Source organism: Planococcus citri, chromosome 1 (genome assembly GCF_950023065.1).
Source record: "Planococcus citri chromosome 1, ihPlaCitr1.1, whole genome shotgun sequence".
Taxonomy (NCBI): domain Eukaryota; kingdom Metazoa; phylum Arthropoda; class Insecta; order Hemiptera; family Pseudococcidae; genus Planococcus; species Planococcus citri.
Genome location: NC_088677.1, coordinates 72,263,446 through 72,287,047, shown reverse-complemented (window position 1 = coordinate 72,287,047; position 23,602 = coordinate 72,263,446). Strand labels below are relative to the sequence as shown.

The 23,602-nt window shown below is 34.2% G+C and overlaps 1 protein-coding gene and 2 long non-coding RNA genes across 8 annotated transcripts in view; 1 reads left to right on the top strand and 2 right to left on the bottom strand.

Annotated features, from left to right (window-relative positions):
* nrm (neuromusculin) overlaps positions 1 to 23,602 on the top strand; it is a 593,812-nt gene that overhangs the window by 236,992 nt on the left and 333,218 nt on the right. The window lies entirely within an intron of this gene.
* The window catches only part of LOC135831120 (uncharacterized), a 375,747-nt gene that overhangs the window by 102,801 nt on the left and 249,344 nt on the right, over positions 1 to 23,602 (bottom strand). The gene's annotated exons all lie outside the window — the stretch shown is intronic.
* Positions 6,867 to 11,318, bottom strand: LOC135850089 (uncharacterized). Its single transcript, XR_010559654.1, has 5 exons — positions 11,013 to 11,318; positions 10,704 to 10,850; positions 7,942 to 10,597; positions 7,629 to 7,781; positions 6,867 to 7,516 (listed from the first exon to the last, which is right to left on the bottom strand). It is a non-coding gene; the product is annotated as an uncharacterized LOC135850089 (long non-coding RNA).

Sequence of the window (23,602 nt, the reverse complement as noted above, 5' to 3'; positions counted from 1 at the left end):
CATTCCTTATGTGTATTTGTAGATTCGTAAAATGGAAACACTCGTACCTTCCTATCCACCCCTATTGTCATGGCAGAAAACGAGAAAACGCTGCCATCATCTTAAATTGCTACGTAACTTTGACAGTACCATACGAGATATTAATGAATAAGTAGCGAAGTGCGACACTCCCTTAAACTTCATCATCGACTCTATACCTCTCCCTATCCGTAGCACCCATTTATATACTTCGAAAATTCGTCTTCACTATTAGTTGATGTCGTTACGCGATTTCCTCATTTTGTACAAATGTTTGTAGATACCTACTTCTACAAATATTCTACTTCCTCATTACCGTACACCTGGTTCTTTCTAGTAGGTTAGGTACGTTACTCTCGGTAAACCAATCGTTTTCTCAAAATGACACGCATCATTTCTACGACTGTACGTCTACAGTCATATTATGCAAATTCTTCAACCCCCCTTCCAAACACCGTGTATCCCAAGTATACATACGTAAACGTACTTATTGTACACGTTCGTGTTGTTTAGCGTTTGTGTAGTTGATGTTTGCTAATTTTCAGATGCATTTTCTAGCACGAAAGATACATACGTTTATCCTTAAATAATTGACGTGCACTTTGTCATCTGGTGTTCTTTGGTTAGGTAAATTTATACAGCGTGGATACAAATTGAAATATAAATGTTTTATTTTTGTAACGAGACAAGTTTCTAGAAAATTACGATGATGAAAATGGAAGGAGAAGTGCACTTATCGAAAGAGAGGATTTTTCAATGTAATTTTTTTGGATACCTAGTAATTTTGAATAAATTTTTCGTGGCGATTTTTGTGCAGTAATTCCGAAATGAATCTTCACTCGCCATTTCCAAATCACTTCATACAATGACCCTTTCAAAGCACAGAGACTAAAGTCAGTCTAATGCTTTAAATATACAATGATTCACGCAGAGACACACTTGTCCGCGTACATCGCAGAGTCTGCAATGTAAACTGATTTAAAAGCTTGTAAATACGACGAGCTTGTTGATGGATTCTCGTCCGGCTTCGTTTCCTCTTCTCTCCTCGTTCACTTATACGAATTTTCTTTACAGCTACCCTTCGATAAATGCCCGGTAGGTACCCCTGAAAAACAAAGAAGCACACAACACACCCTCGGAGAACTACAAGCTACAGCGTGTTTTCCGCGGCAGCATTTGTATATACGCGATGCCGAATTAGCATATTGCTCTTTTAATCTTATTAAAAGACTGAATATTTTCCAGCCTAGTAGTATATGTATGTTGTACACGAGCCATACTATAGACGATGAGAAAGTAAAACGAAGCTCGAATTTCGCCTCATTTCGCGATGTCCGAATTTACATCTTGTATACTTTTACGTATTTATATTTGCTCGGTGAACAGGGGGATCCTAGGGAAGCAACGGAAGTTGGTGGGGTGATTTTGCAAATGAAGCAAATGTATACTCGCGTAGGTATGATAGGAGGACAGAAGGGTTACTCGAGTCCCAAAGATGTGAAGCTCCAAGGCTAGGCAAATTGGGTGATAATCCTTTTATATGAGAGATCACTGTTTTTATTGACATCTTCCATGAAATAATTATCGAAAAATGTTGCTGTTATGTCGAGCTACAGGGTGTTAATGATGAAATGCAAATACAAAAAGGGGAAAAGAAGATTTCACAGTAAATGGTGAGTCATTAATAAAAATCATCGTGATTTTGAGATATCACCAAAGAGAAATGTCGAATCTCTTTGAAGCTGTGTGATGATCGAGCTGCATTGAATTTTTCAGGGAAGCTTCTACAATTCAAAAGACTTGACAATCACCAGGATCTTACTCAATTTTTTCCAAAAATCGTCGTTGTCTTCGTGGTCGCACTCCTTTACAGGAAGCCAGTTTTTTCTAGCATATCTGATAGTTTCTTTCAGGGTCTTACAGGGAGAGTTGGCCGGTGAGTTTGTTGTTAACATCTCCAATCGTATCCTCCCTCTCATCGTTCTTCCTTGAATTTTCCCCTGCACCACTTGAATAAAAATATTGTTTTCTTGTATTTTATGAGCTAAATACTTTAGTTTTCTGTTCTTGGTATCTTCTACTACGACTTTCCTCTCCTCTCCTATTCTTGCTAATACTTCCTTGTTGGAAAATATGAAGTTCTTCCATGAGATGCGTAGTAGCCTTCGATAGGACCACATCTCAAAAGCAGATACTTTCTTCTCACATTCTGCACTCATGGTCCATGTTTTGCAGGAATACTTCAGAATGGTCCATACATAGCATCGCATAATTCTCTTTCTCAGACCGAGACTCATCGTTCAATTTCCCAGTACATTGGCTAGGTTATTGAAGGCGCTTTTTGCCATTACAATCCATGATTTAATATCTTTATGATTTCTACCATCGTTGTTTATCAGCGCTCCAAGGTATCTGAATTGATTTACATTTTCAATTTCTTGAGTTCCGATGTTGATTTTGACCTCTTTATCATCTCATTTTGTAAATCTCATCACCTTGGTCTTGCCTGTGTTTATTTTCATTCCATAAGTATTATAATCCAGCACTGTTGATTTGGTCAATCATCTTCTGCATCTGCACTTCTGTACCAGCAAGGATCACTTTGTTGCCTGTGTAACTTATTTCATTTATTCTCTTGCCATTGATCTTGAATCCCATTTGTTTGATTCGCACTTCTCTCATTATTTATCCTGCATAGGCGTTGAATAACCTAGGTGAGAGGGGTCACCCTGGCCTCACACCTCTCTTTTCACAAAATTCGTTCTCTGAGTACTCAGTTCCAATCTTGATGTTTGCGCTCTGCTACCAGTACAGGTTCTTGATTATTTGCAGGTCTTTTCTCATCAATATTGTATTTTTTCAGGATCTCCAACATCCTCTCATGGTTAACACGATCAAATGCTTTCTCATAATCAACTAAGCAAGCAATGATTTCCCTATTTGCATTCAGTGCTCTTTGAATGATCACTTTCAGCAGGATGATTGCGTCTCTAGTCACTTTTTCCCCTACAAAGCCTTATTGTGTTTCGCTTAGATTTTCATCCATCTTCCTCTAAATAAATTGCACGGACTATGCGATGGTTCTATATTTAGAGCATTTTTGCGACTTATTCTTTTTTAGTATTGGTACATTTACCACGTTGAAGCTCTTAGGCAGCATACCTTCCCTATTGACAAAATTATGCTGAAAAGCATGCATAACAGTGTGTGATTTTGGACTGGTGTAAAAGCGTGCATTATCGCGTTAAAAATGTACATTTTTGCATGCAAAACAGAAGCAATCAAGCAACCAAGTATTTTCTAAAATGCAGCAGTGAGTTAAAATTTTTTTAAGTCCAAAAATTGATAACATTTATGCAAAAATAATCTCTAATCTAATAAGCTGTGAGGTGGCTGAGTGAATTAAGCGGCCATTCATCGCAGGAACCTGGGATTGATCTCCGCACACGTCGGAAATTTTTTAATTTTTTTTCAACTTTTTTGAAAAAATTATCTATTAGAATGTCTTAAAATTCACAATTATTCATCAGTAGATAGTATTGCCAGTGAGTTTGAGCAATTTTTCTGCTAAAATTTCCGCACTTTTTGTACACATACTTTTCGTTTACTTTTAAGCATGCTATTCACTGGCTTGAATAACATGCAATTTTTTGAAAAAGTCCAAATTCACGCATATGCGTGTGATATGCAAAAAAGCATGCATTTCAGCATGTTGTACGCACAATTTTTGTCAATAGGGTTCATCGTATATTTCATTTATTATCTTCAACAGCTCCTTTTCCCACTCCGGTGTTAGATGTTTAATCAAGTCTACTGGTATGAGATCTTCCCCCACTGCTTTGTGGTTTCTGGCTCTCATCACCCCGTTCCTCAACTCCCACATTTCAATTCCAAAAATAAAAGAAAATAAACTTTTGTCGCCAAAAAGCAACGAAAAAAAAAATCACAAAACATGAAAAATCAGTCTAGGTACTACCTTTATACGTACTCAGTGAGTGCTCTGGGTACTTAATTGCTGACCGAATGCCCATGCTACTTGAGAAGGAAAATAAAAAATGGGAGGCAAATATCGAGCTTTTCATTTACCTACTTACTAACCCAAATTTAGTCTTTCGAATACAGATGGATAAAAATTTAATCGCGTATATATTGTAGACCCTAAAAATATAAATGAAAGAAGAAATCGTTCGTCCTCTTCGTGGTTTTTTTTTCAGCTCTTTTTACACGTAAAAGTCATTTACTCTCACCCTTTGTATACCCACTACCTGGTCTTCTACATCTGTACAGTTGAACGCCTCTGTAGATACGATGAAATTAATTATTATGATCTCAAAGAACCTGCAGCAATTAAAAAATTAACGTGGTTGTTTGACGATCGTTTCGTTTCCTTCTTCTTCGCGCTTATCAAGTTCTTTTTAATAAACTTAGACGAGTGTGCCATAAAAAAATTCAATCTCGAGTAACGAACTCGAGTTCAGCACAACTTGCTCTACTACGTGAGTATTTTTGTAAAAATAAAACCTAACACCTTTTTAAATATCGCACATCGTCTTGAAAAAAGTTGATAATTAAGGCATCCACTTCTGTAAAAAGATTATACTTACTTAGTTCTTCTACAGTAATTTTCATTCCTGCAGGTAGACCGGTATATTTAATCGCATTCACTTTAGTACACAGCGTACCCTCGCGTACCTAGTTACTCGTATTAATCCCATAAGGCATCCGTTCTTTTTACTCATCGTCTTGTAAAAACCCCCTCTTTATATTATTTAGGTAATCGTTTTTCCATATATTTCATGCACGTCGATTAGAGTCATTTTGTCCACGTGTTGAAAGTGATTTTTTCCACCCTTTATAGTGTTTTTTCTTTACTCCTCTCGTATGTATCAAAATACGAGTACCTACTTTTTGTAATATATTTGGTACGTTCGAGTTGGATTAATAATATTAAAATGCCAAAGAACCGTTTACTATAAGAGGATTCGAGGTAAATTATTATTACCTAATATATTACCATTACCGAAAGGGAGGACAACTATACTTTGTGTATTCCCGCGATCTGTTAGGGTGCTAAGAAAGCTTCCAGAGCTCAAGGGTAGTTTACAGGGTATGATACCGAAACCATTTTCTTAAAACGTCGAATCAACTGCGATTGTGGCGCGCAATAAATAGGAAACATATTGTTAATGATGGTTTTTTTCTCTCTCTCTTTTTTTTTCCTAAGCGAATTTTCTTCCTTTGTGGTTGCTTTCTTTCTTTTGATTTCTCCCTATTTTCCAGCCGAATGTCGAGCTATTAGCGATAGCGGCGATGGCGCGGCCGTTGCTTGCGACAAAGGCGAAAGCTAAATACCATTTTTAAACTGAGAGTGAGAAAAGTAAATTACATTTGTTTATTACATGTAAGTAGATGTGTAGTGCGTATTGTATAATGACTATAAGGTGTATAAGGTTCATTATACGAGTAAATAGAATTTTATTCTCTTGTATTTTCTGAATCGACGAGTGATGTGTCGAGCTGTTGGGTACTTTATGATTGATTCTTCAATGTTGCATAATACTTGCATATAGGTGGAGGTACCTACTTGAATATTGTAGGTAGATTGAACTCAACTAAGCCAAATTGCAGAATTCAAAGAAATACAAACAAGGTCATTTTCAATCTTACCCCGCAATTTCAAAACTGAAGGGGGAACAATTGATCAAAATTTCAGAGATCCGAGCATAAAAAGAAAAAACCCGCTTTCTGTAAAAATTTCCAACATCTCGGTTTTTTCTATAAATTGGTGATACCTAATTGTTGCTTTTTTGCAGAAAATTCTCAAGTTTTTTCCCCAAAATCACCAACCCAGAAGTATCGCTTTGGCCAGAAATTGCCGAAAAGTCTCGCTATTTTGGCAAAAATTGCTAAAAGGTATAATTGTTTACCCAAAATTATCAAAGTCTTGCTTTTTGCAAAAAATTGTCAAAAATTAACGCTTTTTCAAAAATTGATGAAAAATGTTGCTTTTTTAGGAAAATGGCGAAGGTTATGCAGAAAATTGCAAAAAGTCTTACTTTTTTCTCCAATTTGCCAAGAATTCTCTCTTTTTTGAGCACCCTTTCTGCTCTTGCTTTTCTTCGATAATTTTCAATTTTAGCAAAATTTGGTAAAAAGTATTCTTTTTTTACCAAGAGTACGTCACTCAATTTTCTTGTTTTTTTTTGCCAGAAATTGCTAAAAAAAAATCGTTTTTTTGCCGATAGTAATGAATAGTGGAAGATTGACACTTTGATGTGAAATGAAATTGATCAGTTTTTGACAAAAAATGGAATTCAATTAACTGAAGAGAAAGTTCCTAACTGAATCTATAATTTCTCGACCAATATCTCGACATTTTATCGATACAATATCTTTAACGATAGATTTTCAATATCATAATGATGTATCTATTGAGAAGTATTTGATTTAGGAAGGAACTTTCTCTAGGGTTGGTCGAGTTCAATTTTCTTGATTTTGATAATCTACCAATTTGTGCTGCTTGGGAGATAACCATTGACTGAGTTGAGGTTTTCATTTTGCCACAGATCATTAACTGATGCCTTTATTTTTTTGGATTCAGTTTCAATTGTCTTCTTGAGTGTTTTTGGAGAATGAGTATTTTGAGCTTCATTTTTCGAGTTTGAAGGATTTTAGTACATACATAGGTAGTTGAGTTCTTCACAGTGTAAGTATAGCACATCTTATACCGAGGGGGTTTTGGGTTATTCGAATGTTTTTTGTATATTTCAAAATATTATTTTTGATGATATGTGTTGCTGTGAGTTGGTATTCGGAGTTGCAAGGTATGAAATAATTTTCCAAGTTCATTATTTTAAAAAAATATTACATTTATTTTTATGGAATTATTGACAAAAATAGTTGCAAGCTGGATTCATTTTCATGGATATAATATGCCCTAACCTGGATCAATAACAGCGTCCAAAAATAGCTTTCGCGGTCTGTTTCTGGATGTTGTTATCAACCCAGAAAGAGTATTATATTTGTGAAAATTTATAATTGAACTTATCATTTAACTTTAGTATTATCCAGTTCAGAGAGACAGTGAAAGGCACAGAAAAAAATCAAAAATGCATCAACAAATCTTTAGTTGGTGTGTGAACCACTGCTCCATAAATACATACCATACCTGTTAATGGCCTGTCTAGCGTACAATTACTAAATTAGTTTTTTTTTCCGTTGACGAATATAATATCCTATGTGTGCTGTATTCTGGCGATGAAACTCCACAGAATTTGTTGTCACTGTATTTTTGAATTTATAGATGATACAAGTATTCTTGGATGGAATTTTTCGTTCTCTAGGATCCGGAAAGAGTTGAGTTTTCTCGAGAGGAATCGCCTTTCAGGGCTGGTTAATTTGTTTTTTCTTTCCATTTGGGAACTGTAGTTGAGGTAAAAACCATTACCAGACGATTATTGATTCTAATGCTTGAAGTCCTTTGAAGCATATGAGAAATCTGAAAGGTTACGTTTTTAATCACTATGTTGTTCAAAATAAAGTCACTGGTGGTCTGTAGATGGATGGTTTGTGAACTATTTTATGATTCATTTTGAGTACCTACTACTCACTCGAATAATCCAAGCCAAGCAGTGATGTCTTTTGAGATTATAGTTCTACTGTTGATTTTATTATTCAGGTTTAGTACATCCGCCTTGAGGTACTTTCTTTTCATGTTTGCGAGGCGATGCTAGGCGATTTTTGGATTTTTTTGTTCATGTTTCCTAAAAAATAACAAGGGGAAATTTATGCTTTTTCGTTGTTTTTTTTTCAATCAGATAATAATTAATATTTTACTAATAAATATTAGATATTTTAATAATCCTTATATTGAGCTATGCTACTACTTTTAAAAATTAAATTAGTAGGTATGAATTTACGTACCTTTATTATCTGCATGTAATTTTTTTTACTTTTGTGCATCGCAGTTGTATTCATTCTTTTTGCACATTCGTGTGGAAAGAAGAATAAATACAACCGAGAAACACAAAATTAAAAACGATCTGCAACTATAGGTAACTAAGCACACCTAAGTAACTGAAACCATGATGATGGTCACACGATTTCGAGAGAAAGACGAGAACAGCTTTCAAGCGAATTCCGAAGGCATTTCGATCGTCATTTATCATGTACATACTTACTTAGATGGAATGTGAAGTCGATAAGGTGTATTTGATTTCGAAGTTCTAGTCGACTGCTTATCTAGGATGATTATTTTGAACAAGAAATTAATTTAAAGTGCCTATAATTGGTTCACAAACATTGACTATTAGTTATTTATTTTCTCGAAAATTCTAGGCATGGGTTGTGATCTCTGGTTTATCTGATGATAGATGATCCAATAGAGAATTAAATTTTCTACAATTTTGTTCAAATGCAATTTTTATTCCACTGAGCGAAAGCTACTGTGACAATTGCGCTCAAATTCTTACCGTAGGTAAAGAGAACCCTTATGGGAACCTACATAATAAATTTGATCCATATTGGTTCATTAGTAGGAGAGTAATGACTGGTCAAAGTTGAAATTATGAAAAACTCGTTCTGACTTACTCTGGTACATCTTGAGGATTTCACTGCTCAATTTTGAATTAATACAGACAATCCATCCGTACCTCTCATGAACAGTCTCTGTGTGGATGCTGCTCTCAGCTCAAACAGAGCAGAGATCATCTTTGATATTATTATTTTTGATAAAAATTCAAATTTTCAATTTATAATTTTGTTTAGTAATGAATAGTAAAAGATTGACACTTTGATGTGAAATGACATCGATCAGTTTTTGACTAAAAATCAAATTCAATTAACTGAAGAAAAAGGTCCCAACTAAATCTATTATTTCTCGATCGATATCTCGGGATTTTGTCAATATAACATGTTTAATGATAGATTGTCAATATTACATATGATGATGTACCTACTACCTACTTATCGAGTTTCTCTATAATTGATCGAATTCAGTTTTTTTGTCAATTTCCAATTTCGATGATGCTTCGATTGTGCTGCTTGGGAGATAATTATTCACCGAGCTGAGGTTTTATGATATAGAGTTTGTTGTTTTGGTATACTGTGTCCCACTCATTTTGCCATAAATCATTTGACTGATGGTTTTTGGATTTTTTTTTTTTTGATTCAATTTCAAATTTTTTTCTGGAGTATTTTTGGAGAATGAGTAGGTATTTTGAGCTTCATTTTGCAACTTTGGAAGATTATACATGGACAGATAAGTTCTTCACAGTGTATAGCACATTTTATAGCTAGGGTTTTTTTGGCTCATTTGAGCATTTTGTGTATATTTCACTGTATTGTGGATGATATGTGTTGTTGTGAGTTGGTATTTGGAGTTGGAAGGTATGAAATAATTTGCCAAGTTCATTATTTAAAAAAACTATTAGCTTTATTTTTATGGAATTAATGACAAAAATAGTGTTGCAAGCTGGGTTCATTTTCATGAAAATAATATGCCCTAACCTGGATCAATGACAGCGTCCAAAAATAGCTTTCGCAGTCTGTTTCTGGATGTTGTCATCAACCCAGAAAGAGTATTATATTTGTGAAAATTTATAATTGAACTTATCATTTTTTTTTGGTATTATCTAATTTCAGAGAGACAGTGAAAGGCACAGAAAAAATCAAAAATTCATCAACAAATCTTTAGTTGGTGTGTGAACCACTGCTCTACAAATACATCCCTACCAGTTAATGGTTTGTTAACTGTACAATTGCAACGAATACCTATACATTAATTTGTCTTTGTTGGCGAATATATCATATGTGTGGTGTATTCTGGCGATGAAACTCCACAGAATTTGCTGTCTTCATTTTTGAATCTATAGATGATACAGGTAACAATTAATGCCGGATTGAATTTGTCGCTTCCTTTGATTTGGAAAGCCTGAAAATACATTTTTAATATGCTGTTCAAAATAAGTTCACTGGTGATCTGTAAATGGATTGGATGGTTTGTATAGTCTCCAACTCCCTCGATAGAATCCCAGCAGTGGTGTCTTTTCATTTACTATAGGTAACTGTGATGAACAGCAGCATGGCAGTCACAGCTGCACATTCCCACATTTCTAAGCCAGTGTCCTCTCGATTGTTGATTGAAGTTTCCGCGCGCGTTCTGACCCACTGTTCTGCATGCTATAAGTTATGGTAAAATGTCTCGAATAAACCGAAAGCGTCTTCCAAGACGGATGGTTTGTTCATAGGCAGAATGCGGTATATGATTTCTTTCACTTTTCTAATCTTTCTGAAGCTATGGAGATTTTTTTCGTTGAAAACACATAATGACTGACACTTTCGATAAATACTTTCACCAAACTCTTCATTTTTGAATCTATAGGTGATATTTATACAGATACAATTAATCCTGGATGGCATTCTTACTTCTCTTCCATCCGGGAAGCAGTTGGGGTTTTTCTGAAGAAATTGGCTTTCAGAGCTGGTTATTTTTTTTTCCTTTTCGGAACTCGTGGAAACGTTGATGACATCATTATCGATTCTAATGCTTGAAGTCCTTCTTCTTTGCAGCATAAGAAATCTGAAAATACGTTTTTAATCAATATTTTGTTCAAAATAAATCCACTAGTGGTTTGTAGATAGATGGTTTGTGTACTCTTTTGTGATTCATTTTGAGTACTACTCACTCGAAGAATCCAAGCCAAGCAGTGGTGTCTGTTCGGCAATGTAGTTCTTTTACTGTTTATCTTCATTAATGAGGATATCCGCCTTGAGGTACTTTCTTTTCATGTTTGTGAGGAGATGTTTGACAGTTTTTTGGATTTTTTTGTTTCCTAAAAAATCACAAGGGGAAATTTATGCTTTTTCGTTGGTTTTTTTTTCAAGTGCATAATTAATATTTTACCAATAAATATTTTATATTGAGCTATGCTACCAGTTTTAAAATTAAATTCACTGAAAATATATAAGATTTCAATTGGTATGAATTTACTTACCTGTATAATCTGCATGTATTTTTTTACTTTTGTGCATCACGTTTGTATTCATTCTTTTTTCACATTCGTGTGGAAAGAAGAATAAATACAACCGAGAAACACAAAAATTAAAAACGATCTGCTATGTACTATAGGTAATTAAGCACACCTAACTGAATCCATGTTGATGGTCACACGACTTCGAGAGAAAGACTAACTTTCAAACGAACTTCGAAGGCTTTTCAATTGCTGTTTATCATGTACTAAGATGGAATCTGAAGTCGATAAGGCGTATTTAATTTTGAGGTTCTAGTCGACTGCTTATCTAGGTAATTATTTTGAACAAGAAATTGAATTCAAGTACCTAATTGGGTAGCAGACATTCTCGAAAATTCTAGGCATGCGTTGTTATCTTTGCTTTATCTGTTTTCAAATAGTAAAAAATCGCTGATTATCAGCTCATTGGCTATGCCAATATGTAAAGACATTTTCAAATGGGGAGAGGGGTGTAAATTGAAAGTATGTCGAATGAAATTACGAAATTCTGATGGAATATTTCGAAAAATGCTTCAAATATTGATTTTTAAAATGTGTTGAAAACATTTGAAAAAGCATAAATATGATTTTAGGTTGCATGATATTTTTTTCAAATATCGTTGAATTCTTCAAGAATCTTAAGGAATTCCAAATTTTTAAGAGGGATTGTAAAACAAAAACGTTTTTAGTGTGCGTAGCACACTATTGGTTTCGCTTTGAGAAATGAAATTTCATTGTAACTGAATGTTCTCTTAAGCTATCCAACCATTTTTTGTACCTATTGGACACCATTTGAGAATTATTCATTCAATTCGGATGGGTAATTGCTGAGTAATTGCAATTTTAGTTCATTATTTTAATGCATAAATTCCTAAAAAATGGTAAAGGGGACTTGCAAAACACCTGCCGCTCATTGTACCCTGCTATACCCCTGTCCTATACCAACACCACCAGCTGTGTTTCATGTACCCTGCTATACCCCCAGTCTGCCCGCTGTGTATTTCAAGTGGGAGTGGTTTGGTGGGGCGTTTACCAAACAATACATATTATATTTTATTAATTTCATATGATTGGAAAATGAGTAGTTTCCTAGACAGTTTTGTGGTTCGAAAATACGTCTTTAACGCATCTATCAAAACAAGTTGGGGAAAGTAACTGTTTTCCGCATATGTTTACAAATTTGAAATTAACAATTTTTTAAAATTTCAGCATTTATTTTCCTCTTATATGAAATTAAAATATTATACGCGACAGGAGTGGAAAGTATGCGATTAACGAGTGCGAAGTTTAAGGAGTGAGGCGAAACTATTAATGTCCTAACCCTCCATGTGAACTCATGGCCGAGTGGTTAGGGCATGTAGGTACACTGAAAGAAATGATTTTCAAAACGCTGTATTCAGTCCCGAAATTGATGCAATGGTTACTGCACAGTACAGTAATTTTCAAATTACCTCATTTTGATGTAATGATTACATAGTTCAAATCAGAGAATGCATCAAATAATGGAATGAGTACATCGCCAGGATGGATTTATTGGTATTCGGAACATCATTTGGTGGGTAATAATTACATCATATAGTAAGTAATGATTACATTCCTTAAACATGGCTGAGAACCATGTAGTGATTTACTGAATACAGTAAACTATGTACTGAGTACATCGTCAGTGGTAAACATTCCCAAACAGTGAAAAACTTATAAATACTTCGAGGGCCTGAATCAAACATTCTACTCTTGGCCATGTCGTTAAGTGCAGGCAGTTAGAACAAGAGGTCACAGGTTCAAATCCCAGTTAGGTAGGAAAATTTTCGTAGGGAAATTAGGTCTTGAAAAATTCTTTGCAGTGAGGATTATTTAGATGTGCGAAGAAACTTGAAATTGATAATACCTACCCCCCCCCCACTTTTTAAATACTGTTGAATAAAAACAATGGAATGGTTACTGCACTTCTGTGTAATAGTTACTTCTCTAAATGTGTACTGATTAATGCGTTTCATTCCTATACCAAAATTACCGCGTTTTAATGCACTGAGTGCATCGTTTTAATGTAACTATTACTGTTTATTTCTTTCAGTGAGGAATAGGATATGTAGGGTCCCAGGTTTGAATCCCCATGAGGTAGGTAGGTATAGGTGACGGATTTTTCGTTGGGAATATTGGATAGGTAAATGCTGCGGAGTAAGTACATGATGATGGTGCAAACAAAAACGGATTTTGAACCCTGTAACCCCCTCATTTTAATTTATAAAAATTAAGTTATGAAATAATTATGATGATATTATTTTGCTAAATGAATTTTACCTAATTTCATTTATTCCAATACTTTTTACTACCTACAGTGCCATAAGTATAGTAAAAATTACCTTAAGATGAGTAATTTTTACTTTTTTATAATATAAAAATTACCTTAAAATGAGTAATTTTTACACAACTGGTTTATGTGATTTTTATTATCATGCTTTAGTAAAAATTATTATAACAAAATGATTTTTACTACTGGTATAGCAAAATTTATTAGAATGATACCTAATTTGTACTATAAGATTACAGTAAAAATTATTATTGTGACTGAACAGTTGGAAATACTGAGTTTTAAAACAAATTTTATCATACTTATATTATGTATTTTTGAATGGGATCCAATTATTGCGCTAAATATGTAGTTACAATTTTTTGTAAAAATTACTCATATTTTTTTCGTGTAATTTAGAGGCAATGCGAATTCTGAACATATTTTATTAGATTTAATAATTTAAAATCAAAGGCAAATTCTGAAAATTGGTTTGAAATTTTATAAATTTGGATACAATGGAAATTCTAAAAAAATAATATGAAAATTTGTCATTTAGATTAAGAAACAATGAGAATTCCAAAAATTGATTAAAAGTTCTGTAAGTTGTAGATATTGTGAATTTGAAAATGATATGAGTTATTGTATGTAAATTGTAATATTTACTTATTAAGATAATGACAATTCTGAAAAATTAGAGCCAATGTGAATTCCAAAAATTAAGTAAACGTTTTGCAATTTATGGACAATAATTATGAACTTGAAAATTGAATTTGAAATTTTGTAATTTGAAGACAATAAGAATTCTGAAAAATTTGAAAACTTTATGAAATTGTAGCAATGGGGAATTTGGGAAATTAATTTAAAATTTTGTAAACTAGAAATTTCTTAATTTAGAAGCAATGCAAGCCTAGAAATTATTCTGAAATATTGTAATTTGGAAGATATGAAAACACTGAAAAACAATTATTATTTTGAAGCAATCAGAGTTTCGAAAATATTATCAGCCAGCTACGCACACTTTGCAGCTAGTTTAACTTTTGTGTCCAATAAAAAATTGAATTCACGTTTGACTTAGTTAATTAAAGTCCTCATCTTGAACCTATTTTGATAGAAAATTTTCCACATATTCGATAAGTAATTCGTTTACCTTTTCCTCTTTCTAGCCACCCTATTCTCTGATCTACAATTACGGTCAACGAAATTGACGTACGAGCTTTGCAACGTCCCAGCTCTCTCAAATAATAAGGTGAGAAATGGGATAAAACACCTAGCACCTTTTCTCCTTCGCTTCCAAAACATAAACAAGAATAAGAGTAGAAAATTGCTTTGTAAATACGTTCGCCTGTCCTGCCATAGCCTAGTGTAGCGTTTTCACGTGTCAACGTCGTCCATCGTCGTCGTCGTCTATTAAATTGACGATGGCGTGGCGTTGAAGAAATAAAAGAAAACAACGCATTCGTTTACCTGGAAATTCAGCTTGGTCGGATATAATTTAAAACGACGTGTGTTTGATGGTCTCTGGCTTGTGAGACGTGTAACTCCTCACTCCTGGCCAAGAAGGATATCGCGGGAGAGAATACGACTTTCTTCTACATAAATTCAGCTATAGAAAGGATAGGAGGTGAGAAAAAAAAGGATATGTCGTTAAACCGAAATCCACTTTTAGTGTTTGTAAAAAAGTGAGATAGAAGGAGGAAAAAACGACGACATGATCAAACGTCGACATCGCGATGAGGTCGAATTTTTCGTGTATTTTTGTTCGCGTTGCTGGTCGAAATAATCCTCCACCTACCTCTGATCTGTGTTCTCTTTGATGTTTATTTTGTAACAGGGGGTAACCAGGATAACACACGACGACGACTACTACGAGCACTACCAAGAAGAAGAAAAGGAAACCGAAACAGGCTGTGTATAGGCCTGCAAGAGGAGCAAAGCTCTCTCGTTTGCGAGTATTTTAATCATTTATCTTGGCATAAGGTTTTTTCTCCTTTGCACAACGTGTTTGCTGGTTCTTATAGCGGAGTTTTTTTTTCAACTTCTTTTTCACGCAGGCAGCATTTTCTTCTTTTTATTGTTCGAATGAGGAATGGTGGTTGTTCACACGCGGTGAGAGGCTGCTGCTGCAGACGAGGGGCGAGGGGCGAAGGGGGTGTATTTTCATTTTCGATATTAAAATTCGTTTTAGCGTGTGCGGTGCGTTTGCTGTGTGCGTGTGGTTTTTATCGAGTCGTTTGGCGGTACCGCGATGCTGGTGGTGGTAATGTTTGCGAAATGACAATCTAAAATATATATGAAAATATCAAGCCCTCTCGCTCCAAAAGAAAAAAAGGGCGCCTCGCGTATTTTTTTCAGCTCGGTTGAGTTTTTCATTGCTTGTGCTCGTTCATCGTCGTCGTCTGTTTTAAAACCTATAAACATGTGTTGTTAAACACGCTGATGTATGTATAAGAGGGCAAAATGAGTGGGCGAAAGAGAAATAAATGATACGCAGTATGATGTAACGGATCATGCTCCGGGTGATGGGAATCTTTGCGATTGATTTTTGGTATGAGCTTCTCATTAAACGTGAGGGGGAAAAAAGCTCGATTTATTGATGGGAAATCACGAATCAAAATTAATTCCCCCTTTTTCACCCGGACCTATTGGTATTAGGTAGCTTTTTATCAGAAACTTAAACGATAATACTCGTATGCTATCAAAATTCTACGAGAGAGTGCCTTTTTTATTGAATATTTACCTATTTGTACTGTAGGTATCCTAGCCGCGAAGTAGATTTTTATCGTTTGCTCGTAAAAATTTCAATTCACACATCTGTTTTACGCCCGCTAATGGCCATTAATTCCCAACCCTGTTCCGGTATCTAATTTTTTCGTATGCGAATTCGTATTGTACGTATTTGTATACCTATACGTTTCCTGTTATTACAAAAATAAATTGGGAAGTTGGGGAAGGGGAGGGAGTGAGGAGGAGGAGGATATTGAGGCCAGAGAGCAATAACGTAATATAGCCGAATTTTCTTTTAAGCGATGTGAAAAAAGTGGAATATTGAAAGTCTTGAAAGTATTGTTGTTTTTATATAAATAAAATCACCACAAGTAGAGATTTTTCATTAATTTAATTATTGAAAACATTACATAACGAAATATATAAAAGTGAAAAAACTCGAGTGAAAAAAATCATGTTGAAATTCAATGTTACCCCACACACTCAAAAAACTTGAAGAACTAAGAAGTAATCGAATTTTCGATGGCAGTGTTGCCTACTTCCAACAGGCAACAACTACAAATTAAGCTGAGCTCGCTGTGAAGATGATCGGCTGAGAGATTGACTCTAGAAAATTAATACCTATTCGTAATTGTGGATCATTTTTGAAAATTTTGACATGGTTGGTGAGGCGTGTAATTAAAAAATTCACTAATTCGTTCATTTTTATTGTTTTTTTTTTAAAAGAATTTTGATTGTGGATAAGAACTATTTTATCTACAAATTTTTTTCGAATTTCAATTTTTTTGGCAATTTTTTTCTGTGAGAATTTTTTCACTTCGTTAATTTTTGTATGTGCGTGTGGTAGGAGAAGGGGGAGGGGACACGTGGAGAGCTTTCTGAAAATTTGGTTGAAAAACAGTAGTGAATTGAGTAGTGATTTAATAAAAAAATAATTTCGTTACTAGATAACATGATCAACTTCTGGTGGTTTTCACTTATCGTGGGAGGGGGGGGGGTCAATTTGACAAATTTTTGAAATTTTTCTGCACTTGACAAACCATTATTCAATTTTGATAATTTCCGATAAATTTGTCGTATTTTTCAATAGTCTAAGCAGTCTGTGTAAAATTTTATCCAAATGAGACATTTTCTCAAATTTTTGTCGTTTTTTGATGGTCAATCAATTTTACATTTTTTATGATACTTTACTTATTTGTGAATAATCATTTCTGGCTATTCAATAAACGTCGAGATGGTCAGAATTTTATACTTTGGCCTTCGACCATTATTATTTCATAAATTTGTTGATTAATCAATAATTTTATAACTAACTAATCCATCTTAATTTTCCTTTGTTTCAGGTGAGTACAAATTTCCTTCCAAAAATGACAGAATATGAACTCACGTATGAGAATGAGTAAGTAATTTCGTAATCCTTATGAGAAAAGTTACGTAAGTCACTTCTACACCTGTGACGTTTTATTCTCAATGGCAAATCAAAAAAAAAAAAAAATTCTAAAATCACGGAATTTGAAAATCATGCTGAAATAATTGTCCATCAGGTTTGAATCGAAGTGACTGATTTTCCTAATATGAATTTGAATTTTCGAGTTCCCGAACGATTTTGATTTTTAATGGATTTTTGAAAAATTGAACTCTGGTCAAAAATGGAAAAAAATCAACATTTTATCAAATTGACCAAGAGAGCTGAAATTTGGTGTGTGCCCTACTTTCGATCCTCCAAATCGATTGGAAATGGTTTCAAACCATTTTGAGTAGTATGTAGTTCTGGAGCACCCTTAGCAGATTTTTGAAAATAGATATTTTTGCATCATTTTACCCAATTGAGTTGTTGAAATGAAATTTACAAAATACTCCTACCCTATTTTTAATTAGCTGAGTCGATTGGAGATGGTTTCCGGCTGTTCTGGAGCCTTCTTACAGGCTTCATGTGAAAAGTAGTCTAAAAACTGTCCAAATTGACTTCAGCGTCATTTTTTTTTTTTTAAATATGTACAGGGTATCTTAACAGTTGATGAAAGTAGTGAAAAAGTAGGTAGTGAATTTAGTCAAACAGGTAGTGAAAAAATGAAAAAATTCAAACGAGCAACAAAAACCTTCAAATTATTGAAAAAATTGATTGGAATTAAGAAAAATTTTGGATACAAATTAATTTTCTTCCAATTTCAATTTTTTTTTGAAAATTCTCCTGCGAAAAATTTGATTTTGTTAATTTTTTTGTATGTGTGAGGGGGAAGGGTGTCTACTGTGTCCAGGTAGGTACCAGGTCGCAAAAGTCGATTTATACCAAAAATCACCAAAAGTCGCCAAAAATCGCCCTGACTTTACATTTTGAAAACAACTGTTTTTAATTTTTTTATATTTTCTTTAGTAGGTACAGAGTATGTATTTTATATATTTTTTCATGTCACATGGGAACTGTTGCAAGTTGGCCAAATACTCCCCAAAAAAGTGTGAACTTTATTGGAAACCCAGTCTTTTAAAAAAGTCGCGAAAAAAGGAAAAGGTCTCAAAAAAAGGAAAAGATCGCGAAAAAAAGGAAAATGTCGCGAAAAAAGGAAAAGATCGCGAAAAAAAGGAAAATGTCGCGAAAAAAGGAAAAGATCGCGAAAAAAGGAAAATATCGCAAAAAAAAAGGAAAAGGTCGCGAAAAGTCGCGATTTTTGAATATCAAATTTTGGTAGTCATCGGTGGAGAGGGAGAGGGGGAGGGGGGTTTCTAGTGAGCTTTTTAAAAATTTGGTCGAAGAAAGGTACCTACTTAATGAAAAAAGTAGTGATTTTTTTCAAAAAAAAATGTTGTTAGATACCATGTATGTGTTAGGTATCAAGTCCGAAATTGTACAATTCGGGGATAGTACAGCCAATTTTGTACCATCTCCGAAGTGTCCGGACCAAGCGTGAATATTACTTTTTCATTGGACTTTGTTCGTACCATGCCCGGAGGGTCTGGACAAAGTGTTCGACTTAGTACAATTTGTGTTGTGCGAAGTCCGATATAAAGTTTTATAATGAAGGAATTCGAATTTCATGCCTTTATTTAAAAATTCAAACCTTGACATTTTATTCAAGTACAAAACGAAGGCGTTTTATTTTTTGATTTATAAATTTTCAAAAGCTTTTGCACACGCATTTACCTATTTTTTTATTCCAAAACTGAAATGTTTTGACATTTTTTTTTCAAATTTTTCAAATCTTAAAACCAGAAAAATTATCTTTTTGCATCTAAAAATAATATAGGTACCTATAGGGACAAGCCAATTATTTAGTTCTTGAATTAGGAATTTTCGAGAGCTTCTGCCCTCGCTTCGCACTAAGGCCAAAGTTTCTTCACTATTCTGAAGTTGACATTTTTTCTTGAGAGAACAAGACTAAAGAAATTGTTTTTTAATCTTAGAATTATAAATTTTTAAAATGTTGAAACCAGAAAAATTATATTTACAAAGATACCTAGGCCTATTATTTAGATTTTGAATTACATATGAATTTTTGAGAGCTTCTATCCTCACTTCACTCTAGGGTCAGTTTCTTCATTATTCTGAAATTGACATTTCTTCTTCAGGGAACAAGACTAAAAAAATGATATTTAATCCCAGAAAATTGAGAATTATAAATTTTTGATAGGTTTTGCCCTCGCTTTACCTGGGCTAATCGTTTTTCATTTCAAAATTTTGCATCTCTCAATTTTTGAGAGCTTCGCTAGGGCTGATTGTTTTTCATTTCGGAAATTGAAATTTTTATAGGTAAAATATCAGCTAAAGTTAGAAAAATTCCCAAGGCGATCAAGGCCCACAACATTAACTTATTTTATTCTAATTGATGCTATTCAATCTTTTAAATTAATACCAATATAATATACATACACTTTTTTTTCTTGAGAAATGAGCATAGCAATATTTGAATCTTTAAAAATTCATTATAAGACTACATTTCGGACTTTGCACAACACAAATTGTACCAAGTCGAACACTTTGTCCGGACCCTCCAGGCATGGTACAAACCAAGTCCGATGAAAAAATAATATTCACGCTTGGTCCGGACACTTCGGAGATGGTACAAAATTGGCTGTACCAACCCCGAATTGTACAATTTCGGACTTGGTACCTAACATACATAGTACGTAGAAGCTGTGATGAGGAGATGGGAGTTCGAGAAAGGTCGCGAATCAAAAATCTTATAAAAGAACGCGTGTGAAATATCGCAAAGAACAATCCACGTTCCACAGCCACAACACTCGAAATCCAAGAAAAAAAATAAAAATAAAATAAACTCATTTCACCGTTGTTATACGCTCGTGATTTCAAAAAGTTGGAAAATTTTACTTCGGAAAACGTATTCGTACAGTCGTCGAAGGACTATATTATAGAAGGCGGCGCACAAGGCACATACAGATGAAGGCATATACACGTTCAATCATAACCGTGAAAGCTCTGCGAACTTTTACTTTACGTCGTCGACGAGTATATATATTCGAATGACATGGAATGGTTGTGTGGGTAGGGGAGGGGGCGGGGGCGAGGAGAATTCGTAGTCGCGTTTACGAATGACGGCGGCTTGTAATTATCACATTTCAAATGAAGTACAACTTTGAAAGTTTGAAAATTAAACTTTACCGGAGGATTGCTGAGAGGGTGGTGGGGGGAGGTTGTACACAGACACATACACACGCTACGCGAGTACATGATGAATGACGAGAAGTTGAACGGTTAAAACAATAATATTTTAATTTATACCGGTTTAGAGTTGTGCGTTTGTTGCTCGCTGGTACGAACAGTGATGAAAATAAAACGATGACAGGGGCAGGGCTGCATGGAGAAGAATGGTGAAGGCATCCGACGAAATTTCGATTCGACGTCGTCGTCAGGGTACGAGTACGTTCGTGTGAGCCTATACGATTGCTATAGTACGATGTATGAGAAGAATATACTTACACGAGTGTGTCTTGAAATAACAACAGCACCCTTGCATTTGGTACCGGGGGAGGGGATGTTTTAATTGTGGTTTTTTGGGAACCAGAGAAACGAACGCGAGTAAATCTCGTATTCAGCATGACAAACAGAGAGAGAGAGAGAGATGTATACTTTGCATGACGACTGGGAAAGCTGCAGGGATTGCAAAGGGAAAGATTAAGACCTCGATAGGATGTGTGAGCAAAGAGAGGAGACGACACACGAGCTGAGATTTAGACCGGATTGACGGCGCGATAAATGACAGCCCAAATGTTTACCTTTTTGTGGTACGATATATAGGGCTATAATTTATCGTCTCGAATCTCTCTCTACTCAGGTTCTCGGTTCGATAAGAATGAAAAATTCGCGCACCGAGGAGACTGAGAGACAGGCAGTGAAAGAGATGATTAAGCAATGTAAACGTAGTATAGCGAAGTCAAGCCACATCGCGACCGCGATCGCAACCTTTAATTAAAATCTCTCTCGATTGGCTGGTTAGTTGGTTCATTCGCGATGAAGGCGAAGGCGATGATTGAATATTTACGAGCTCACGTCGTCGTCGACGCGTTTGCAAATCACAAACACATGTGATAAATGGGCGAGACGTCGCGGTGCCATGTCGATGTGTGAAAGTGCCCCGCCAGCTTACTTCTCGAACCAAAATAGAGCGAATTTAATCACCTTCGCGTTGATATGATAATCGACGAATCGACAGAATGAGAAATGTGCGATAGGAAAATTTGCAGAATTTAGAATACGAGTAAGTGGCATTTTTCTGTACGTAAGAGATGATGATGGTACCGGTGTACGTGTTTTTTTTGGGCATCGTCCAATCGGCAGCGATGTTTAGTGCTTTACAAGTCTCTTTCATTCTCTTTCGCCCGCAGCATCTCGTTCTGTGAATTTTTTTATGACGATGCGAATGTTTAATAATGTTTATTCGTCTACTGACAAAACTACGAGTAAATTAAAATTACTCGTGTGCATGACGTTGCGATGTAATCTTTTTAGCCGAATTTACTGATTCAAATAAGAAGTACCTATAATACATAGAGCTTCTAATGTTGAACAAAACGAGTGTGAAAAGGGGCGGATTTATTAGAGGAGTATGATAAGCTAAAGATGAATTTTTCAGACAAATTTAATCCTTATTTTTTCAAAAACAAAACAAAATACTTATGGCACGAATTCAAACTCGTTTTACTACTAATTAAATAACTCAGCTACTTCGAAAATGTAGGTACCTTAAATACTTAATTGCTCCACTCGTTATTTTAAATTTTTTGTCATTCTAACCACATTTGGAGTACTAGTTTAAGGCTCCAGAAGGTCCGAGTCGAGAAAAATAAAACTCATGCCTTTCAATTAGTGACAACCAACGTATCACTTTATTTTTAAATTTTAATTAAAATAGAGCTCGCCTGAGGGAGGTACCTCCTGGCGAACTGAAATGAAAATTTTTCAATAAAATTGATAATGAAATTGGAAACTCTTGAAAATGAAATCCCCCCTCCCCCCTCAATAAAATTGTGGACTCAAAATAAAATTAAAATCGGAAGTGAAATTAAAAACTGAAAATGAAAGGGAGAATGAAATTGAAAACTGCAGAAATTAAATCGAAAAACTAGAAAAGAAATCAAAAGCTGTTACTAGTAATAAGATTTTGAACTGAAAATAAAGTTGAAAATAGAATTAAAACTCTTGAAAGAAAATTTCAGATTGAAAATAATTTTAAAAACCGAGAGTGAAATCAAATACTGAGAGTGAAATAAAGAAGTGAAAATGAAATCGAAAAATGAAAACCAAACAGAGAATTACATCGAAAAATCCAGCAATGAAATAAAAAAGTAAAAACGAAATCAAAAATCGAATACATGAAATACAATTTGAAAGTTTGAGGATAACATCATGAAAGCTGAACCGAATTCTCTGATAAAAGAATTGAAATCTGAAAATAAATTAGAAATTCGGAAATTAAATTAAAAACTGAAAATCAGATTGAAAATTTTGGGTAAAATCAAAAACTCAAAATGAAAGGTCTGAACATAGAATTATTGAAAAAAATTAAAAACTGACGATGAAATTGAAAACTGAAAATAAAAATGAAAATTCTGAACATCAAATTCGATGACATAATTGGACAAAATTGAAAATTCTGAGCATTGAACTCAAAACCATAGAATGAAATTGAAAAGTCTGAAAATGAAATCAAAAACTGAAACTACATTTGAACATGTTGAATGAGAAATTGAAAACTAGAAAATAAAGTTGAAAACCAACAATTGAATTTAATATTAAAAATGAAACTGAAAATTCTGAAAATAAAACTGGAAAAATGATGATGAAACAAGGAATGAAATTAGAAACTTTGAACAATAAGTCAAAAACTGATTTATGGAAATTGTTAATTGAAAACTGAAAATAGAATTGAAAATTTCGATCATCAAAATCAAAAATACTTGATAGAATAGTTCTGGAAACTCTAAAAGTAGGTATAATTAAAAATCGAAAAAATATATCTGAGAAGAAAACTTAAAATTATGTTAAAAAGCAAAATATAAAATGAAATAAGTACTGAAAATTCTGAAAATGAAATCGAAGAAACCG